Source organism: Scyliorhinus torazame, chromosome 30 (genome assembly GCF_047496885.1).
Source record: "Scyliorhinus torazame isolate Kashiwa2021f chromosome 30, sScyTor2.1, whole genome shotgun sequence".
NCBI classification, from domain to species: domain Eukaryota; kingdom Metazoa; phylum Chordata; class Chondrichthyes; order Carcharhiniformes; family Scyliorhinidae; genus Scyliorhinus; species Scyliorhinus torazame.
This window is the reverse complement of record NC_092736.1, coordinates 29,251,254-29,271,128: the sequence shown is the minus strand read 5'-3', so window position 1 is coordinate 29,271,128 and position 19,875 is coordinate 29,251,254. Positions and strand designations below refer to the sequence as shown.

The 19,875-nt window shown below is 44.4% G+C and overlaps 1 protein-coding gene across 2 annotated transcripts in view; it reads left to right on the top strand.

Annotated features, from left to right (window-relative positions):
* Positions 1–1,707: 1,707 nt before the first annotated feature.
* znf592 (zinc finger protein 592) overlaps positions 1,708–19,875 on the top strand; it is a 225,897-nt gene continuing 207,729 nt past the window's right edge. For both annotated transcript variants that reach the window (XM_072493079.1, XM_072493078.1), the window contains exon 1: positions 1,708–1,840. The gene's annotated coding sequence lies outside the window, so the exon portion shown is untranslated. The remainder of the gene's footprint in view (positions 1,841–19,875) is intronic.

The following is a 19,875-nucleotide window of genomic DNA, read 5'->3' as shown; positions in this document are numbered from 1 at the left end:
CTCTAATGGGCCCTACTCTGTAAATACATTCTCGAAATGTATTTCTAGAATATCTTAGGGTTCTCCCTAATTTTATTCGCAAGTCCTTTTTCATGCCACCTTTTTATTCTTCTAATTGTGGGGCAGTACGGTAGCACAGTTGCTTCACAGCTCCAGTGTCCCAGGTTCGATTCCCGACTTGGGTCACTGTCTGTGCGGAGTCTGCATGTTCTCCCCGTGTCTGCGTGGGTTTCCTCCGGGTGTTCCGTTTCCTCCCACAGTCCAAAGATGTGCAGGTTAGGCGAATTGGACATGCTAAATTGCCCTTAGTGTCCAAAAAAAGTTAGGTGAGGTTACTGGGACAGGGTGGAGGCATGGGTTTAAGTAGGGTGCTCTCTCCAAGGACCGGTGCAGACCCGATGGGCCGAATGGCCTAATTCTGCACTGTAAATTCTAAGATTGTATAATTGCTTTCTTAAGTTCTCTCTTGCACTTCCTATATTCCTCTTCGGCTGTAAACCAGAGGCTTTAATCAGCAAACTTGCGGTGCGGAAAGTATGCTAAAGAACCACCATCTGAAGCAAAGGGATCCTTTTTTTAAAACACTTTTCCACTCCTCCGTTTGTCGGTCTTGTGTATACGTGTGTGGGTAGAGGGTGGAACAGTTAAAGCGTGCAGTATGCTTGCTGTTAATCGGTTTATTTATTTTATTTTTATAAATTTAGAGTACCCAATTCATTTTTCCCAATTAAGGGGCAATTTAGCGTGTTCAGTCCACCTACCTTGCACATCTTTGGGTTGTGGGGCCGAAACCCACGCAAACACGGGGAGAATGTGCAAACTCCACACGGACAGTGACCCAGATCGAACCTTGGACCTCGTCGCTGTGAGACTGCAGTGCAAACCACTGCGCCACCGTGCTGCCCAATCGGTTTATTTATTGTATAATATATGATAGTCCTTGCTGTAAGTAAACAATAATCGTGTTTAAACTTACAAACCTGGTGACTGTAATTATTGGGCAGCCACAGCTACAAAGACTCTGGGTATTTTAATTAAAAATATCAGCCACTGCGCATGCATTGTGATTGTGGGGGCAGGCAGGGCTGGAATGGACCCCACACTCGCCGGGGGTGAAGCAACACTGTAGACCCGACGGGCTGAATGGCCTCTTTGTGTCAGACTGCACCATGCGCGTACGTCAACGCGTCTATTGGGTGCCGCCAATTAACCAGTTTCCCCTCCCATATTTTATATGGGATCTAAACTGATATGAGCGGACACTCACTGTTAAAACTGTGAGACGGGCAGCACGGTGACGCAGCGGGTTAGCACTGCTGCCTCACGGCACCAAGGTCCCAGGTTCGATCCCGGCTCTGGGTCACTGTCTGCGTGGAATGAATCGGTCACTTTTAAATTTTTAACGGCAAAAAAAAAAAACCATCTGCCAGGGAAGAGTTCGCTCCCCGCATGCCGCCGCCGTCGAGCAGAGACATAACTCACCGCGACTCTCCGTGGAGCAGGAAGAGGGGACGGGGCAGGCGGACGGCGTAAAAACCGCGCGTCGCGGCCGTTTCCCGCCAAGCGCGCGCGCGCGCCCGCCCCGCCTCCTCCTCCTCCACCTGACGGTCGTCCGCGCAGGCGCGCCGAGTGACGGACTGGGGGGGGGCGCGCGCGCGGGAGAGAGAGAGTGAAGCACGTCGGCTGCGCCCCCGGCGCGCGCGCGCGCACGTCCGTCCCGGGAGCGCGCACGCGCCGTACCGTCCTCGGCGCCGGGCCGGGACGGCAGCTCGGAATGCTGGTGCGGATGGAGCCACGTGACCCAGCGGTGCCACGGCCCGAGAGACGGCGGCTGTAAATGGTAACTGGCGGGCGAGAGCGCGGGGGAGGTGGGTTTAATTTGGGTGGGGGGAGGGTGTGAGTGAGTGAGTTGCTGTGTCAGCAGCAACCCCCCCCCCCCCCCTCCCGGAGTGTGAAGGGTGAAGGGGGGGGCGGCCAAACAATGGGGCCTTGCAGTCGGCTTGGGTCCCAAGCCCACCCTCTCCCTCCCTCTCCCAGGCCTCTCTCACCCTGTGTTTTTTTTCCTCCTGTGTGTGTGTTCTGTGGCTGAACAAGTTTCTGTCAGCCAGCTACCATGGCCGACTCTCCAGCTTCAACCACATAGACTCCATTATTGATTTGTGAAGCTTCCAGATCATTATGTTCCCCCCCCCCCCCCCCCCCCCTCCACTCCCAGTGCTGAGTGTGTGGCATTCATTTTTTTATTACATCTATTCCTCGTCTCTCTTTTCTTCGTCGTCGTCCCACCCGCCCCAAAGTCATGGGAGAAATAATTATGCCCCTGCAGAGGTGTGTATCATGGAGGTGTCTGGTACGCCTTCATTGGAACCGACTTGGGATTTGTCAAAACATCCCTTCGCCTCTGCTGAGGAGGGCACGGGATGGGTGGCTTGGTAGCACGGTGGTCGGCACGGTGGCTTCACAGCACCAGGGTCCCGGGTTCGATTCCCGGCTTGGGTCACTGTCTGTGCGACGTGCACGTTCTCCCCGTGTCGGCGTGGGTTTCCTCCGGGGGCTCCGGTTTCCTCCCACAATTGCTGAAAGACATGCTGTTGAGTAATTTGGACATTCTGAATTCTCCCTCTGTACCCGAACAGGTGGTGGATTGTGGCGACTAGGAGCTTTTCATTGTAACTTCATTGTAGTGTTATTGTAAGCCTACTTCTGACAATAAAGATTATTGATTAAAGGGGGTCCCTATACTCTGGGCCCCATGACATTCCATGGTTCAGCTGATTTTGTTTATCGTGCTGGGATGTCTTGTTATATTCGTGTGCAACTTGCAGGCTATGTCAGTGCTCCCAGTTTATCACTTTCTAGGCTGGGTGTAAAAGGTTAGCTCTCAACCCTGGCTGCTGGTGGTTAGCCCGGTTAACTGGTGATTAATGGATTTTTGCCTCCAGTTTATGGAGCAATTACTCTGGATTTAGCCACGTAAAAATGCTTTGATGCCAGTCACGCGATGAATCTTATGGGATTTTGCTCCCGCCATGGAAGATTTTCATTCTGCACCGAATTGAAATAGCTCTGAATAACGGTTTCTCATAATTTTCTTAATCAGGATAACATGATGGCAGTAGAAAAAAGGGCCACTGGCATCAGCAAGGCACAAACAGAATCCATATGAATATATGAAATATACAATAAAGGATTAATCACTAAGTGTAAATCTACAGATTACCATATAGTGTAAGGGAGGGGGAAAGAAATATGCAGATAAATTAAGAGAATTGAGTAAAAAAAACAATCATGGGGGGGGGGGTCAACTACCCTGATCTTGGATAGAAGATCTGGGTAAAGAGAATGGTGTTCTTGCCATATGTGCTGGACTCTCCTTTAACCTTTTAAATGTAAGGGAAGATTCGCTATTGGATATAGTAATGGGGAATAAACTGGAACAGGTCCAGTAAGTAAATGTACGTAAATATCTATAGATATTAGTGATTGTTTCATATGCTTTAAGCTGACAGAGCAAAGGACATAAGTACATCAAAATCCAAGTTAATAGATTGGAGAAAAGTTGATATCAAGGGGGCTGAGGAGGGGAGGGGACTTGGGAGGGGAGAGGAATAAGATGGGCAACTATATTGGCAAATAACAATGTAAAAGAATAATGGGAAACATATAAAACAGTGTTCAGAGTGCAGGGAAAATATATCCCACTAAAAGGAAAGGCTAAATACTAGTGGGACTCCGTGGCTGGACAAAGGAACAATTAAAGGTTAAGAAAGAGACAAACATTGAGTGCACGATGAGAGAGAATGTGGAGAGACTGGGAAAGGTAAAAAAAAATTAGAAAGGCAAAGTGCAACAATGAAATTGCCAAGGAACAGAAATTGAAACAGCAAATACAAGCACTTCAGTAAAAGGAAGGCGGTGGGAATAGGACCATAAAGATAGAAACAGGACAATATCAATAATTGTTTTGCCTTGCTTTTTACCAAAGGCTTTTGATGGGTGCCCCATAATAGAGTGTTAGCCGTTTTAGTTGCTGTGATATGAAGAGTCTAAAGTTCTTGTTCCTTTTCACCAAACACCATTTATTTCACTTCCACAGCCTCTGCACAAAACTCTTAACAACACACCACCTAACAGAGGCCACCTGAAGCCCCTTTACATATGTGTCAATTAATGGATACTTAACATAAATGAGACAACTAATTGTAATGTCTCTTAACCAATTATTTAAGTCTCCCCTTCCTTGGAGAAAAAAAATAATTAGGTGAAAACAAAATTTTAAGAAACTCAAAAACACATGATTTCCCGCCCCTTTTTTTTTTGTTTGGACGAGAAAGAAAGAAAAAACAGTCACAGAAACAAGCGCCCTTCATTAACAATATCCAAAAGTTTCTGTGAACTCGCCCCTCTTTTCGTAAAACAGTCTTGACAGTTGATAGCTCCTGTCGACCCATTTAATTTTTGTTATTTCCCCTCTGTCCAACATCTGCTTCAAACTTGCGATGTCTATCCGTAACCTCTTTTCATTGACACTTTTTGTAGAGTGCACATTTTCCTACAGGGATTTATTGTCAATCTGACAGTCAATAGGTATATTACCCAAATCCCCTAATTCCAAAATTTCTGTCAATATCATACTTGTATAAAAGGCAATATCCACCGCCTCTACAAGGCTTAACGTCTCAGCAGCCAAAGTGCTTTTTACCACTCTCCTTACTTTCTTTGTTTCCCACACAAGCGGGCAACATTTACCATTGTTCCCTAAAAGGAAAATTATAAAACCTCCTGCGCTTGAAATCACATACATTTGCATAGGACGCATCAATATTAACTGAGTTTCAAGTGCTTAAGGTCACCTAAAACCGGGAACTTCAAAACACACTCCTGCATTTTTAGTTTGGCCAACGCTTTATTTGCTCTTATTATGTCTTCCACTTTGGGATCATTCATTTTTGTACTCAACTCTACGACATCAAAACTCACATCCGATCTAGTCTGTCTACCTAACCAGTTCAGTTGCCCAATTAAACTTCGCAGTTGCTCTTTTTCTATCTTTGAAACCATTGCGTCTTTTTGTGAAACTCGGCCACGACTAATTGCTATTGGGCTGATGCTTTCCAAATAAGATTGCTGATGTAAAGTTGCCCCTAACTGAGTCTGTCCAATTTCCAGTCCAATATATTTAAATGCACCGGAAGCCTGACTTCCAACCCTGAATTCTTTCCTCAAACCAGAGATTATAATAGCTTCAAAATCACAAGTCCCACCCTACAAAAAATAATCGACATGCATCATAAAAATGCCAGAAAGATTTCCTTTATAGTGCCAGTAAAACATTGCAGGATCTGCTTTCAACTGGCAACAGCCTAACTTTAACAAAACTGACCGTACGGAAAAATACCAGACTCTAGATGCATCATTTAATCCATATACACATTTGTTCAACTTCCAGAGTACCCCTTCTGTGTTAGCTGCTTCTTTAGGAGGACGGAGAAAAATGTCTCTCTGGAGCTGATGCCCCTGCAAAAAGGCAGCATTTATATCTATAGATTTGCATCCCCATGCCTTTGTGGCAAATAGAGCCAAGAAGATCTTTAAAATAACCTTTCCTGCTGTAGGTGAATCTACCCTTAAATCCTGATCTTCTAAGTTTTCTTCAAATCCCCTTGCCACAAGCCTGGCCTTTACCTTATAAGTTCCATCCGGAAGAACCTTTTCCGTGCAAATCCATCTGTGGGATAGAGCTCTTCCATGTATAGCCCAAATTCTCTCCAACTATGCAATTCTTGCTGTTTAGCTTCTTTGGTAACTTTTTCATCTAATTTATTTGAAGCCACCAAAATCTCACGTGCATGTGGGCTTCTACTCCTCTTAGTATTCGTAGTCTTACTCATGTTCCGAGATCTTGATAAACTACGTCCCCTCTTCCGCCTGGTATCTCGTTCTGTACTGCTACTGCTTGATCTTTCCCTTCTGCTGTGGGATGTCCTTTCAATAGTTCTCGACCTTTTCCTGCGGACCTGTTCACTATCCAATGTACTATCTAAACTGCCACTGCGTTTCTGTGCCCTCCATTTTTGAACTTCATTTTCCCAATCCATTGTCTTGACTCCTTCCCCTGAATGCTGTACATTCAACCAATGTTTATACTTTCCAGTGGCCTTCCCTGGTCTACTAATAACAGTTGCATCCTTCCATTGGCTAGACCCTTCAAGCAAGTATGTCACTTTTGTACCAACTTTTGGCAGTTGCCCTTTCGGATAAATGGCCTGTTCTAATTCATCAGAAGTGTTGTGTTCCTCTACAGAAACACTGTCTATATCAGTTAATTGGTCCTCATAGTTCTGTAACACATGCGTACCAGATGACTCTGGTTCCTCGTCATGTCTGTCTGCTCTGTCTAAATTTGAACATTTGTAATCTGTACCCATTATCCTTGATGAATGTACCCTAACAGTTTGATTAGCATGTTGCAAAATAATTGTTTTGCCATCTATGCCTATGATCTTCCCTGGGCCTTTCCATTCATTAGAATTGTCTCTCTTATAGTATACCATGCCTCCTTGCTGAAAAACGACATCTCATGGCCGTACGTTATGTCTTAAAGCTCTGCAAATTCTTTCAGAGACTTCTGCTTCCAAAAAAGCTTTTCTACTGCTATGTAATGCATTTAAATATTTAGCAAAACCAGAGCTAATTGTAGTCCCCTCCCAAGCTGGAGGCTGGTCATCCAAAATGGACGGAATTTTAGGATTCCAACAAACACTAATTGATAAGGACTATAGCCCCCAACCATCTGCAGTGAATTCTTTGCATGTACTGCCCATGCTGAAGCTGAATTTAGCCTGCAATTTGGTCAAACCGCCAAAATTTTCCGAAGCATGTCATCGATGACAACATGATTTCTTTCACAGACACCATTACTAAATGGGCTTTCTGCAGCAGTATTTCATAACTCTGATATTCATGTTTTCACACATATCCCTAAACTCATCATTAGCAAATTCTCCCCCATTGTCCGTAAGGAATTTTGCCGGTGGACCCATTCCTGTCCCTATCCATTTTTCCACGATATGATCCAGAATTACTCTCTTTTCTTTACTTCGTACAATCGTTGATTGACTAAATCTGGTTGCTAAATCTACAAAATGCAAAATAAATATATTATTTGCTTTATCCCAGATCTTAAGGTCCATGGCCACAATGTTGTTAAAATCCCTGGCCAAATTGCCTATGCAATTTTAATACCACAAGCTTTTTATCAACTAAAGTCCCATTTTCAACTGCCATTAACACATCCTTAACCACTCTACTTGAAATATTATTTGACAGTAATGGAATACAATAGTGTCCCGACTGTGTAAATTGTAAGTCCACCGTCTTTCCAAAAACTGTTGCCTTATCCTGTTCCATATCCAGTTTCATGTGTGCTTTCTTCATCGACGGTCTGCTCAGAAGCAAAGGTATCTCACTTGATACAACATCCATGCTAATGGAATGATTCACTCCGGCAATATTGCAAGGGATCACCACTCTTTTCAGCGACTTCAGAGTAATATCATCCCCAAACCTGAAACTTGTGGAATTTTCAAATTCCTTAACCTTGTTACGATTTTCAGCATTCAAAGAGTCCAGGTAACATTTTAACCAGTCAAGTCCACACACAGTAGATGTGCAGCCACTGCCCAATACAGCACAGTTGAAGGATTCTGCAACCTCATTACCGGAGTAAAACTGCTTGTCAATAGGACAATGCCTTCTTTCTGTTCACTGTCTTTTTCCTCTTCTGACTCTTCCATGTCATGTGTCACTTCAAACACTCTATCATAACGAGTTGGACAGTTGAAAGCATAATGGTATTGAGAGTCACATCGAAAACATCGATTTATCATGCCCCGTGCATTTCTGGGGTTCATCTTCCTATTGTAGGTTCTAACTGGGTTTCTGTCTTCATAATTTCCTTGTCTCGGTCTCCATCTATAGTCTTGAGCCCTGTTCATAGCCATACGATTTTGCCATCCTGTTACTAGTGTATCTTCCATATTCTGACTTATTGCAGGCTGACCTATTTGGGTCATTAGAGCCATCGGAAGCAAATATTTCCCCAGAAACGTTTGTAAAGCTTTTGTCATCTGTTCGAATAAGGTATCCTTATCAGTAAACTGAACTCCTGTCAAAACCAGGAGCCTATCCATGTTGCTCACTCTAGCACAGTCAAGTAATTTAAAGGCCAACACAGACTGTGGAAATTCTAGATTGTGTTTCTGCACCCTTTTATATAGTCTGCCAAATTCCATTATATAGTCTTCCATAGAGATATCCTCCATTTTCCGGAACTTATCAAAATCCGACCATGCTTCATTCGCACTTAACAAGCCATCTTTCTTATAAATCTTATCCATATAATGTAATAAAGTCTCCAGACCTTCTTCTGAGTCTAACTCTTCCTATTCCAGCTCAGAAAGCACTTTGTTTCGGATTTTACTGCCATATGGTAGAGAAAGAGCCAATGCCATACCTTGTTTTCTCTTTCCCAAAGCAGTTACCTTAGTCCACATAACTACTGCACTTCTCCATTGGTCGTACGATTCCCTTTCAGAAAATAAGGGAGGATAGTCATATCCAGCCATCTTTATCCTCGGTTCAGCCATATATCCCTTTTTTGTTTCTTTTCTCACTCACTCCTTGGTTTGATCTGGAAAAGTTGTATCTTTCAACCCTTCACATTTACACAGCAACCATCCTCTGCTACCAATTGTTGGACGTTTTAGTTGCTGTGAAATGAAGAGTCTAAAGTTCTTGTTCCTTTTCACCAAACACCATTTATTTCACTTCCACAGCCTCTGCATAAAATTCTTAACAACACACCACCTAACTGAGGCCACCTGAAGCCCCTTTACATATCAGTGTCAATTAATGGATACTTAACATAAATGAGACAACTAATTGCAATGTCTCTTAACCCATTACTTAACATAGAGTAAGGAATAACGTTGGAGAATGTTGAGTCCAGGGACAAGGTGCAGAATAGATAGCTAGCTGGCTTCAAGACAGAAAGCGCAGAGTGAGAATAAAGATTAATTATGCAGAATGGCTGAAGGTGATCACTGCCAGGACTATTGCTGTTCACAATTTACATTAACGATTTGGACTTTGAAATCGTAAACATAATTTCTAAATTTGGAGGTGACAGCAAATTTGCCGCTGGTGTGTAGTCAATACCCCGGAGGGGGGGGGGGGATAGACGATACCGAGGGGAGCGGTGGGAAAGCAAAGTATCAATTCAAAGGGGTGGGTCGTCAAAGCTTCAGGGGGAAGGTGGGGGTTGTCTGTGACGAGGGGAGGCAGGGGTAGACTATAGCGAAGGGAAGGTGGTGGTGGCGCTGGGGTAGTTGTAACCAAGGAGAGGGCGGGGGTAGTCTATAACGGGGAGGGAGGTTGTCTATACAGGGTGGAGGTAGACTATACTGAGGGTAGGGTAGGGGGCTTGGTGGTAGTCTATCTTGGAGAGGGATGTGCGTAGTCTATACCCGGGGTGCAGGGAAAGTCAATACCAAGGGTAGTCTATACCAAGAGGCGGGTCGGGTGGGGCGCCGGTATGTCTATGCCGAGAGAAGGATGGGGCGATAGTCTATACAGAGGGGAGGTTGAGAGGGTAGTCTGTACCGGTGGTAGTTCTATTCCCGGGGACGCGGGGTAGTCAATACAGAGGGTAGTCTAGACTGAGAGGAAAGGGGGGGGGCGAGGGTACTTTATACCGAGGGGAGGGTGGGTGTAATCTATAGTCAGGGGGAGGACCCGGTGATAGTTTATACTAAGGGGAAGGTGGGTTGGGGGGGGGCATGGTCTATACCAAGGTGAGGGTGGGGGTAATGTATACCGACGGGAGAGTGGGGGTGGAGCGAGGGGGTATTCTACACTGAGAGGAGGGGGGGTTAGTCTATACTGAGGGTGGGGGGCTTGGGTACTTTATGCTGAGGGTGTGGAGGTAGTCCTTACCAAGGGGAGGGTGGGGCACGGTGGTTAGCACTGTTGCTTCACAGCGCCGGGGTCCCAGGTTCGATTCTCGGTTTGGGTCGCTGTCTGCGCGGAGTCTGCACGATCTCCCTGTGACTGTGGGTTTCCTCTGGATGCTCCGGTTTCCTCCCACAAGTCCCGAAAAACGTGCTGTTAGGTGAATTGGACATTCTGAATTCTCCCTCTGCGTATCTGAACAGGCACTGGAAGGTGGTGACTAGGGGCTTTTCATAGTAACTTCATTGCAGTGTTAATGTGAGCCTACTTGTGACAATAATAAAGATTATTATTATTGAGAGGCAACCAGGCAAGCATTTGAGGAAGAAAGGAATCGAGGCTTACGCTGATAGGTTTAGGTGAGAAAGGATCGAGACTTGAGTGGAGCATGAACACTGGCAAGGACTGGTTGGGCAGAATGGCCTGTTTCTTTATGTATACCCTGTGTAATTCTACATATATTTACATTTTCTGAATAATCAGAAAAAGATACATTTTTTAATTCATTCATGGATGTAAGCGTTGCAAGCAAGACCAGCATTTGTTGCCTTTGAGAAGGCAGCAGTGAGCACCTCCTTGAACCAACCATTGCCTGGATCTTGTGTGGCAGAATGTTAGTTGTTACTTATCGGCCCACAGGTCTTCCTGTTTGTGGACATGGGTTGCTTCAGTATCTGAGGAGTTGCAAATGGTACTGAGCAATGTGCAATCATCAGTGATCATCCCCTATTGCAACCTTATGATGGAGGGAAGGTCATTGATGAAGCAACTGAAGATGGTTGAGCCTAGAGCGCTACCCTGAGGAACTCCTGCAGTGATATCCCAGGGTTGAGATGATTGACCTCCAACAACCACAACCATCTTCCTTGTATTGGTATGATTCCAATGAGTGAAGAATTTTCCACGTGATTCCCATTGACTTCAATTTTAAAGAGCTCACTGATGTCACACTCAGTCAGATGCTGCCTTGATGTTAAAGGAAGTCACCATCAACATACTTTGAATTCAGTTACTTTGTCAATGTTTGGACCAACGTTTGTAATGGGTTTTGGAGCCGTCAGGCACTGATCAAACCCAAACAGATTATCGTTGAACAGGTTCTTGCCCTTGATATTGTGCCGCTTGACATTACTGTCGTCACATCTTCCATCCTTTGTTGATGATCGAGAGTAGATTGATATCATGCCAGTTGGCCGGATTGGATTTTTCCTGTTTTTTTTTGTGGACAGGACATACCTGGGCAATCGGCCACTTTGTTGGGTAGATTCCAGTGGCGTAGCTGTGCTGAAACATCTTAGCCAGTACACAACTTGTTCTGGAGCACAAATCTTCAACACTACGGCTGGGACATTGTCAGGGCCCATAGCCTTTCTTGTATCCAGTGCCTTCAGCCACTTCTGGATATTGCATAGAGTGAATGTAGTCAGCTATAGACTGGCATCTGTGGTCCTGGGAACATCAGGAGGAGCCTGGGATGGCTCAGCCTCTTGGCATCTGAAGCTGAAGATGCTTGCAAACGCTCAGCTTTGTCTTTTATGCTAACTTACTGAGCCCCTTCCATCATTGAAGATGGGGATGTCTGTGTTGTCTCCTCCAGTTAGTTGTGTATTTGCCCACCACCTATCCCGACTGGATGTTGCAAAAGGCTGCAGAGCTTTGATCTGACCCATTGGCTGTATGATGATGGTCCATTTTCCAGAAAGAAAAGGCTGCAGATTCTAGAAGTATCAAACAGAAATAGAGCATGTTGGAAATTCTCAGCAGGTCTGTCAGAATCTGTGGAGATATTAGTTCCCTGATCAGTATTGACGGTATGTATTGGCTGTGGTTATGTTTATGGGTTACATGAAGATTACTGTGCGCCAAAAACAATTTGAGAGAATGGAGAGTTGGTGTGAAGAGAGTTTATTTGACCAAGATCTTTCAATCCAATTGTGCTGTACTTCCATTTCTAGGTTAAACTGCAGTTACTGTTCTGGGGGTTTAAGAATTGCTTTTGGCCTGGTTATATTGTGCATGAGTTCCGACTGTCATGGCTTTTCTTATTTGTAATTATCATCAATGCCCCGTAACCCCTCCTGACCAGGTATTGTTCTCCCTCTGTTACGATCCCTTTTAGCCCACTTTTTCTCTCAAATGCTGTACTAAATCTCATTCTCCCTTTCATTTCTGTTCATTTTTGATGTCGGCCCCAGTCTTTTAGAAGACCTAAATTGTCAGCTAGAAATGTTATTTATTTTCTTCTACTGGAGGTGCTAACTGTGCTGACCTATGATTCTGAGGATGCAAGTGAAACTTCTCCTCACCAAAGTGCTGTCCTCGCTTAAAGTCGTGATTGCGTTCCTGAAGATTGCACCTTTAAGTGAATCATAGATTCCTGTAGGAACCTATGTTAAAGTCAGAGTTGCGTTCCTTTGGACACTTCTCACCTGGAAAATCCAATATACAAGTTGAAATATTGCACCATCCATGTGCAGCACTGCATTCCTAGCTGAAGTAACTTGTATAATAAAATACATTGCCTACATATAATTAAAAAAAATTTTTTTTTTTAGCGTACCCAATTATTTTTTTCCCAATTAAGGGGCAATTTAGCGTGGCAATCCACCTGCCCTGCACATCTTTGGGTTGTGGGGGTGAAACCCTCACAGACACCGGGAGAATGTGCAAACTCCACACAGAATGTGACCTGGGACTGGATCGAACCCGGGTCCTCAGCGCCGTGAGACCTAAATATTAAATAAATATAATTAAATGGTTTTTAAAAATTAGAGCAGCGTATTGCTGCTCAAGACTCATGCCCAATCAGCGAATGTTGGCAGGCTGAATTTGGGTGCTGTTAGATCACAGCCAAACAAAGCCGTTCTGTAGCTGACAATGGCTGGGGCACTTTCTAGGGGCAATCCTTGAATGGTGGTCCAGAAACCTGACTAACTTCTCTTTTTCCTTTCTTCTCCCAGCCCCATTCCCCCGCATCATATCCCACCCAGTTCCCTATCCTGAGGCTCCTAGTTTTCATAGAATTTACAGTGCAGAAGGAGGCCATTCGGCCCATTGAGTCTGCACTGGCTCTTAGAAAGAGCACCCTACCCAAGCCCACACCTCCACCCTATCCCCATTACCCAGTAACCCCACCCAACACTAAGGGCAATTTTGGACACGAAGGACAATTTAGCACGGCCAATCCACCTAACCCGCACATCTTTGGACTGTGGGACGAAACCGGAGCACCCGGAGGAAACCCACGCACACATGGGGAGAAAGTGCAGACTCCACGCAGACAGTGACCCAAGCCAGGAATCGAACCTGGGACCCTGGAGCTGTGAAGCAATTGTGCTAACCACAATGCTACCGTGCTGCCCAAGTCTATTTGAGTGGCCCAACTGCCTGGCAGATCAGGAAGCTCAGGAGTTGAACTTGGGATGCTGCAAGGGATCACCAAGCTCAATCCAAGGATTAACCCTTTTTTATCTCTTCTGTGTATTACACACTGAGCATTTCTAGTTGACACTACACATCCTCAATGTCAACAAGCTTTAAGGTCAATGAATTACTTTTGCATATGAGTCAGAGGAGCGTGCTTTCAACACCACCTGCAGAGATCCAGCACACAAGTCTCCAGTGCAGTACTTGCAGAGTGCAGATGTCTTTTGAATGAGCCTTCAAACTGAGATCCTGGCTTTCCTCTCAGGTAGATGATGTGAGCCATACCATGGCCTATTTAGCAGAAGAGTAAGGCTGTTGTTGTCCTGTTATCCTGAGCAGTTTTAATACCTCAGCCAGCATCACTGATACATACGGTCGTTTGTCTCATGGCTGTGATGGGACCTGGTTGAGTGCCAATTCGCTGATGTGTTTCCCTACATTACAACAGTGACTACCCTTCAAAGAAATGCTTCATTAGTTGTGAAACACTGTGAGACAGTCTGAGGTTGTGAAAGGAACTGCATAAATGGAAAGTCTTTGAAGTTCAGTTGCAATTATTTTGTCAGCAAGCAGCAGATGAGACAACGGACCAGAGAATCTTGTTTGGATGGTGTTGATTAAATGAGGAATGTCAGCAAAGAAACCAGGAAAATCCTGGGACTTTCTGCATCCACTTGCTCGGACAGGGCTTCAGATTAACTTTTTATCCAAAAGGTGGCACTTACAAAACCGTACAGTAATCCTTCAACTCTGCCTAGATGTGTTGATTAAGTTTGAACCCACAAATTCTTGGCTGAGAGCAGAGAGTGTTGTCGAGTGAGCCAAATTGACACACCAACAACTGGCATATCATGAGATTTACTCCCTGACCAATCAGTCAAGTTATTAGTCTTGGAGGAATTTTGCGGTTAGCATTATTCTCTCCAGCAGTGTATGGGAAGATTGTGGGTTGAAAGGTAAATTTTTAACTAGGTAGCATGTAGGAATGGTTGTCCAAAGAGCGCAGAGCAATGAGCAGTACAACGTGAAACACACTGCAGCGTAACATCAATGTTCGGAGTTGGCGAGTGAAGATGTGAATAGGAACATAGAACATACAGTGCAGATGGAGTGCCATGGAGCCCGCACCAACCCACCCAAGCCCCCACCTCCGCCCTGTCCCCGTAACCCAATCACCTCCCCCCTCAACCTTTTTGGTCACTAAGGGCAATTTATCATGGCCAATCCATCTAACCTGCATGTCTTTGGACTGTGGGAGGAAACTGGAGCACCCGGAGGAAACCCACGCAGTCACGGGGAGAACGTGCAGACTCCGCACAGACAGTGACCCAGCAGGGAATCAAACCTGGGACCCTGCCCCCCCCCCCCTTCTCTCTCCCAATGCAGTGATCAGTTGAATCATACAGGTCAGGAAAGTCCCAGGTTTCATCCCTTGTAACCTGACTGGAGAAGTGATCAGGTTACCATTGGAAAGACAATTACATGAGGAAGGATAAGAGGAGACTCGAGTAGAATTTAAATACTAGCATGAGCTGGTTGGGCCAAGTGGCCTGTTTCTATGCTGTACGGTATGCTCCTTGTGATTGTATCAATGAAAGAATGGGGGAGTTCTCCAAGTGTCCTAGCCAATACTTACCCTCTGCTAGTTTCACTAAATCAGATTAGATAAAATCATTCGACAAAAGTAAGCCATTCAGCCTATTGTGCTTGTGGCTCTTTGGTAGTTATCCAGTTAATCTCTCTCTCCTGCTGTTCCTTAATCCTGTAATGCTTTTCCCTTCAAGTGTAAATGTTATTATTGAATCTGTTTCTACCATTCTTTCAGGCAATGCATTCCACATCTCACAGGTTAAACTGAGCAGCACTACCTCAGTACTGTACAGTAGTGTCAGCCTTGATTTGTTTGCCCAAACCCTGTAAGCGGGGACTTGAAGCCAAAATCTTCTGACTCAGGCAAAGTGCTACCTACTATGCCATGGCTAACGCACAACATACCAGCGTCTTTAAGTTTTCCACCAAACTGATCTCTCTCTTCTTGATACCATTCCAGCAAATCTCTTTTGCACCCTCTCGTAGACTAATATACTTCCTAAATATAGCATCCAGACCTGAGCACAGTACTCCAACTGAGGCATAACCAGTGGTTTATAAAGGTTTAACATAACTTGCTTATTTGTACGACACGACTATATTAATAAAGCCAAAGATTTCTCAATTTGACTTGCCTCATTCAGAGATGTTGGTATATGTACCCCTGATTCTCTGTTGCTGCACCCCCTTTGAAATTGTATCAGTTAGTTGCGATCCAGGGCAGGGAAATCTGAGTGGGGTGATGGAGGACCAATTGTGAGTTTCAGGAAGTAAAGGAATAAGAACAAATGGAACACGAAGAAATTACCTATTTTCATTCTCCCAATCACTATCTAGTGACCACTGCCCCAGAGTAAGCATATGTGGACATCAGTTGAGAAAGGATGCAGGGCCCTTCTGTCGACTACTGGCACTTGTCAGTTCTCATGCATGTTGGGTGGCTTAGTGAAATACACAATGGCAACTGGCGTTCCTGATGGTGATCATTGCAGTGGCGCTGACCGCACGGGCACATCCTTCATTTCGAAACTTAGCCAATGCGACGTTTGTGAAATATTCATTTGTATTATTTTTCACAGCCAGAGGAAACTCTGACTCGAGCAGCAGTTTCTGGGTGGTGACCAGAAGCAGGAGCCTCTAATCGCATTTTTCCCTTTTTAAGCCTGGGTGTGCTGAAGTCCACTGTGGCCCTCTCTCCATTGTGCCTCAAAAGATTCAACTGTGTACTAGGAATAAACCCATGACTTGCTTGGTCTTACATGACACATCACCTGCTGTATTTATCACTTTTGAAACCATTTAAACTTTAGAAAGGCACTTGGATAATTTGTCAGTTAAATATGGTCTTTAGGGTGCCGTGACATGTTGGGTTATCCAGGTAGGTTTGCATGACCCAATGCTCCCATCAAGGAATTTTGTAGTGGCTAAGAACTGTCAAGTGTGAATCAGAGTAATAGGTGACATGTTGGAAGTTGCGACCCAGGATGGGGAAATTTGAGTGGGCTGCTGGAAGACCAATTGTGAGTGTCAAGAAGTAAAGGAATAAGAACAAATGGAACATGGACTAGGAGAGAGTATGAACAGAAGAGGGAAAAGCAAGAGATAGAAAGGTATGGACTAAATTATACTATAGAGAGCTGGGAGCAGGCAGAGTTGGAGCTCGGAACATAAACATTTTTGAAGCAGTAACCTGATTTCATAGAATTTTGATGCCCCCCCCAAAGCACAGTAACCCATATAGAACATAGAACATAGAAAAATATAGCACAGAACAGGCCCTTCGGCCCACGACGTTGTGCCGAACCTTTGTCCTAGATTAATCATTGATTATCATTGAATTTACAGTGCAGAAGGAGGCCATTCAGCCCATTGAGTCTGCACCGGCTCTTGGAAAGAGCACCCTACCCAAGGTCAACACCTCCACCCAACACTAAGGGCAATTTTGGACACTAAGGGCAATTTATCATGGCCAATCCACCTAACCTGCACATCTTTGGCCTGTGGGAGGAAACCGGAGCACCCAGAGGAAACCCACGCACACACGGGGAGGATGTGCAGACTCCGCACAGACAGTGACCCAAGGCGGAATCAAACCTGGGACCCTGGAGCTGTGAAGCAATTGTGCTATCCACAATGCTACCGTGCTGCCCTTAAGACCAAATTAATCTACACTATATCATTCTACCGTAATCCATGTACCTATCTAATAGCTGCTTGACGGTCCCTAATGTTTCCGACTCAACTACTTCCACAGGCAGTGCATTCCATGCCCCCACTACTCTCTGGGTAAAGAACCTACCTCTGACATCCCCCCTATATCTTCCACCTTTCACCTTAAATTTATGTCCCCTTGTAATGCTTTGTTCCACCTGGGGAAAAAGTCTCTGACTGTCTACTCTATCTATTCCCCTGATCTCATAGAATTCCCCTGATTTCATAGAATTTTGATGCCCCCCCCAAAGCACAGTAACCCATATAGAACATAGAAAAATATAGCACAGAACAGGCCCTTCGGCCCACGATGTTGTGCCGAACCTCTATCAAGTCGTCCCTCATCCTTCTCCGTTCTAATGAGAAAAGGCCTAGGGCCCTCAACCTTTCCTCATAAGACCTACTCTCCATTCCAGGCAACATCCTGGTAAATCTCCTTTGCACCTTTTCCAAAGCTTCCACATCCTTCCTAAAATGAGGCGACCAGACCTTTATGTGGGGTTCATTTTGAAAAAAGCCATATCAATAATGTGAAGCAAAATTGCAAACTTTGCATTCAATTTGAAATATTGTTTGAAATTATGTAATGACAAGTCCTACTTTAAATAGAAGTTACAACAGAAGGTGTTCCTTGGGAAATTAGGGTATTAGCTCACTCTCTCTCTCGAGATGGCTGGTTAACTGTGCAAGTGTATTGCATCAACAAAGAGAGGGAACTGTTTGCAGGATTAGCTCTAGCATTTTGTTTTAACTTTAGGCCTACTAAATTGCACTATACTGATGCATTGTATTCTTCCATATTCACAAAAGTCAGCTGGCAAAACTCAAGTGACCAGGCAGTGATGATGCGCCACCCCAAGCTATTTTTGATGTTATCAATCTACCTGCAGCTCTCTCTGGGGAACCTCTTTCTGTAGGGACCATGCGGTGCTGCACCATTGTTTTTGTGTTTGCAACGGATTCACAAATGTGATTGAATCGCTCCATTCATTATGCAGATTGCGGACAGCAATTAGGATGGCAATTCCTTTGTGGGCTGCAGTGGGGAAGAGGCCCGGAGCAAAACGGGCTTGATGCTCATTGTTGGCTGAGCGTGCCTCTGGCTGGGGGTGAACTGAAGGAAGAGAGAGAGATGATAGATTTTCTTTCCTGCAGCCACATTCTATGCAGTGCACAGTTGAAGAATTAGGTATGAATGGACCTTCCTTTGGACGTTCTGAGGCTTTGGAGTGATACAGGAAAGTGCTTGGTGAAATGGAAGGCAGATATGTGCCATTTGCTTTGCCTTCGATGCAGCCTTAAATGAATCGAATCCAGTGGCTCCAGGAAGAGACAGCATCAAATGCTTTTTAATAAAAAAAAGAAAAAGCCATGTTTAAACATGGCGTAATTGCTAAATGTTGTGCCTAAAAACTGCTCTAGAAGAAAATTTAGTATTTCAGTCTGATTGGTGAATAGGTCTTTTAGCATAGTTTAAGTTTCTGGAATTGGGAGTTGAGCCAAGGATGGGTGTCTCTGAGCAGCTGTATCAAAGTGTGCTATCCCTGGATTCCATTCTGCTTTTACAGCGAATGCATTTTAATGTTCTAGTTGCAGTTTATATTTCTGTGTTTGTTGTTCCTTATTTTCAAACCCCTCCATATCCTCATCCTCTACCTGTTTCAGCCCTCACAACTCTCCCAAGCTTTTTGTCCTCAAAATCTTGTCTCTTGTGATCCCCGAATCTTAATCACTGCATGCTTGGTGGCTGTGCCTTTATCTGCTTAAACCCTAAGCTATGGAATCCCCTCCCTAAACCTCGCTTTTCCCCATTTACCACGCTCCTTGAAGCCCAGCCTTGGCCAAACTTTTGGTCATCGGACCAGATTTCTCCCAATGTGGCTTTGTTTCCGAACACTTGTGCAAAGGACTTTTGGAATGTTTTAGTGTGTTAAAGTTGCTATATAAATGCAAATAGTTAAATGCCACAGGAACATAATCAGATATGTTTTTGATTTTGATTTTTGATCTCACTGGGCCGATACTATGTTTCACGGTTGCAATACCTTTTATGCTAAACCTGCATGCAAGTTAAATAACAGTCGAGGTCTTTTATTTGTGTAGGCTTTGTGTGAATAGGTAAAACAGGACCATTATTTGAGGCCACTAAGGGTCAGAGATGAAAAAGTAGCTGCTTAGCATCCTTTATTAAATGGCTTTTAATGGATTTAAGTATGAACTCAGAACGATGGGGGACTATAAAGAGCTGGTAATGCAGTAAGGTCATAAATTAAATCCTTGGACACAAAAGTTAATATTTTTCACTAAATAAACCTGCGTACTCCAATGGTAATTGGGAGCATTTTTCCTTTGTCTTTTTACATGCTAAATATGGTATAATAGATTTTTTTCAATGAATAAGCCAAAAGCACTGAAGCAACTTTGTGTGGGATTAGCTGATCCTAGTTGGGACACTGTACTTGGCATTAGCTATCTGGGATAGAATGGCAAATTGGCCATTCCTGCCTCACTTTGTTACCCAGCAATCTACTAATAATAATCATTGTTGTCATAAGTATATTTACATTTGTTTTATAAATGTAGAGTACCCAATTCATTTTTTCCAATTGAGGGGCAATTTAGTGAGGCTAATCCATC